Source organism: Glossina fuscipes, unplaced genomic scaffold, assembly GCF_014805625.2.
Source record: "Glossina fuscipes isolate IAEA_lab_2018 unplaced genomic scaffold, Yale_Gfus_2 61105, whole genome shotgun sequence".
NCBI lineage: Eukaryota > Metazoa > Arthropoda > Insecta > Diptera > Glossinidae > Glossina > Glossina fuscipes.
Window position 1 is genome coordinate 80,128 of NW_024003346.1, and position 3,248 is coordinate 83,375.

The window sequence follows — 3,248 nt, forward strand, 5'->3', positions numbered from 1 at the left end:
TGTAGGATTACGTTAGTTAAATCTCTCGCGTTTGGGACTCCGAAGTAGACGGTTGAGCTTTAGTCACCGAACAAGCAAATAAACTAAAGTTTATCAAATAAAGAGTCCCTGCAGAAAAATAAATTTCTTGTGGTTTTATTTCCCAATTCCCTGGGCGGCTGAGCTGCCACAGCCTTGAGGAAAGGGACGGAAACGTCCTCACAAGTGGCGCCCGAGCAGGGACTCTTTATTATTTTCAAAAAAAAAAATTATCAAAGTGAACCAATAGGGAAAAAATAATAAAGAAAAAAAACGAGAGAACGATCGATAGTGGTTGATGAAATGAAAGGAAAAAGCAAAATACGTATGGAACATTAAATTCTTTATATGAAACAAATAAAACGAAAGAAAAAAGAATAAATAAATAAATGAACAGAAAATATTAAAAAAAAAAACAAACAGACCCCGCCGGGAAAGGAAAATCCAGCGGAGGGAGCAGAAATCCTTTTTTTTTAAAAAACAATAAGTAAACAAGATATTAACGACTTTCTTATAACACCCTCATCAGCCTCATCCTCATTTGGCCCACCAACAACTTGAGCCACCCGACAACTGCCAACCAACCTTCAGCGTATTTCCACCACACAGCGACAATAGACAACAACAACATCAACAACAGCAAAACAGCAATCGGACTTCCATAACACACCGGCACACGTTCATCTGCACTCATATCGTAAGCAAATGCATTCTTCGTAATATTTTCCCAGTACATCCAAGTATACCAGCTTTTGGGTAAGGATATATGACACTGTCTAAATATATTCAAATTATTGGGATTGTTATAAATTGCCATGAATTAACTAATTCTGATAAGTAATTTCCGTTCTCGTTTATTTCAATTGCGAAGACACCCACGTTGGGTTTTACATTTAAAAAAAAAAAACAAAATAAATAAGCAGAGGAAATATTTCGGACCGCTTATATTTTAGGATTAGTTGCGAAGTTAGTTATTGGTAAAATCTTTTAAGTTGACGAACAAAATGCTTGTTTCTCTTCTTGTTCTCTTTTCTTGTTTCTCCTTTTTTGTTCGTTCCCAACGGCCCCCTTATTGATCAGTAATAAGCAAGTTAAGACAACTTGAGATCTTAATCGAGAAATAGCATCAAGTAATAACGAAAATAAGCAAGTTAATACAACTTGAGATCTTAATCGAGAAATAGCATCAAGTAATAACAAAATGGTAATTTAAAGAAGGAGAAGCAAAAACCCTGAACGGCCGCGAAGCTACGCAGACAAACTTCTTAAAGATATAAGTAAAGCAAAACATTATGGAAGTCAAATGGCCCACATTTGCCCGTCAGAAAGCGTTTAAAAACCGAAGGTTTTCCCCCAGTCGGTACCTCCAGTAACAGTTATGATAGTAGGAAGGGCTTGATAAAGCGCTTCCAGGGAGGATAGATATAGACAGGAATCATCCTTATCGCCAACTCCAAATATATCGCAAATTAATTCTAACATAGCTTCTCAAACTATTTTCCCCTCCAACATCATTGTGGAACCCACTGCTGCCTTCGCTAAAAATCCCTCGTCCTATCATTCAAATTAGGAAGGCGATGCAAATCTGTAAAAGCAATAACTCAAGTGAAGATTGAAGGATAAAATAAATCTATTTTATAAATAGCTTCGTTTATTTTTCCCATTGATTCGACCTAGTGGTATAAAACTTAGGTTTTCCCCGTGCTACTTACAAGCAAGATAGTCGAAGTAAAGCAATTCCGTACTCGGAACGTTTCATAAAACTGGGAAAGGAAGCCAGAAATCTATGGTAAAGATTTAATAAGTCAAGAAATCAAAATATTTGCAAAAAACAGGAAATCAGATGTAAAAGAAAACCACAAATCTACGAATTTGAAAAGCACACAATTGCATTGCGCAAGATCTCAATACACCCTCGACATTCTTCCATAATGCGTATCAATATTTTATATTCTCTCCTGATTATCAGACTAACTTCGTCATAACATTTAAGTAGAGAAAATATAACTTAAATTCATAAAGTATTTTATATAAAGGCTAAGCTACTAACCTCTAGAAATTTGTACGGGCCAAATAATACCGGAAAAAAAACAAACAAGTAAACCAGAAAAAAAACGACAATAACGAACAAAATACATGGAAGAAACAATATAAATAAAGAGAAAAGAAGAAAACATTCTAAAGAAAAGAAAAGAGAACATCAGAGCTTCCAGGGAAGTTCTATTCTTGTTTAATTATTTGTATTACTAACCCTAGTTAAGCTAGTATAAGCAATCCCAACCAACAGTAACATGCAACCGCCACGTCACGAGGTGCACGCAGGCGACGACGCCCCAAGGGGACTAGCGGCACTGTCGCTCGCCCAGCCAGACACCCAACAATGCCGCTACGAAATCGTGGAATATCACACGACCAGCCAACACTCTGGCGTCACCACCGTGCATGAACGGTCACCCCTGGCCGCTGCGTCTCCCCCCAACGCCCGAGAATCATCGCCACGCCCACGGGCATGAGCAAAGAGGGGCCAGCAAATCTCGATACAATTAGGCGACATGCCATGGTCGGTACAGCAAGCCACCGCCTCGCTGCAAGGCGCCATGCAAGAGGAATTACGCCGGCAGCCGCGCCGCCTCATGGAAGTCTTCTTCGAGGGGAAACGACGGTACCGGCTTATCCTTAACCACCGCCAGGAGTGGAAGGTTATAGAACTGCCCTAGCTTCCACCCACCATGCGCGGCGCTCGCCGCGACCGAGATCCTGGGATACCACGCGCATTACCACGCGGGGTACATGTGTGCCACAACCCTGCCACGACACAGCCGATCTTCCCCTACTATTCCAACGCCGACCTGATCGATATACCACCTGGCCGCCGAATGGCGGACCTGCCGTCAGTAATCCGAATTAATGCATGCGGATTTATTACCAGGATGTACGCGGAACACCAACGTAAACGGGCACCGGACCGGCAGACTGTGCTAATTAATGAGGTACTATATGTCAACCATCGAGGGGAGTGGGCTGCCAAACGGGACGACCCTCCCCGCATTAGAAGGCGATGAGCACCCCCACATTTACATACACGACACTAACAACAATGCACACTGAGCAGCACGTGAATATCAACCAACATCACAACAGCATTCCCCACATTTACATAGACGACATCAACAACCAATACCCACCGAGCAGACGACGGTCTCACCAATGGCATCACAATAGCATCCCCC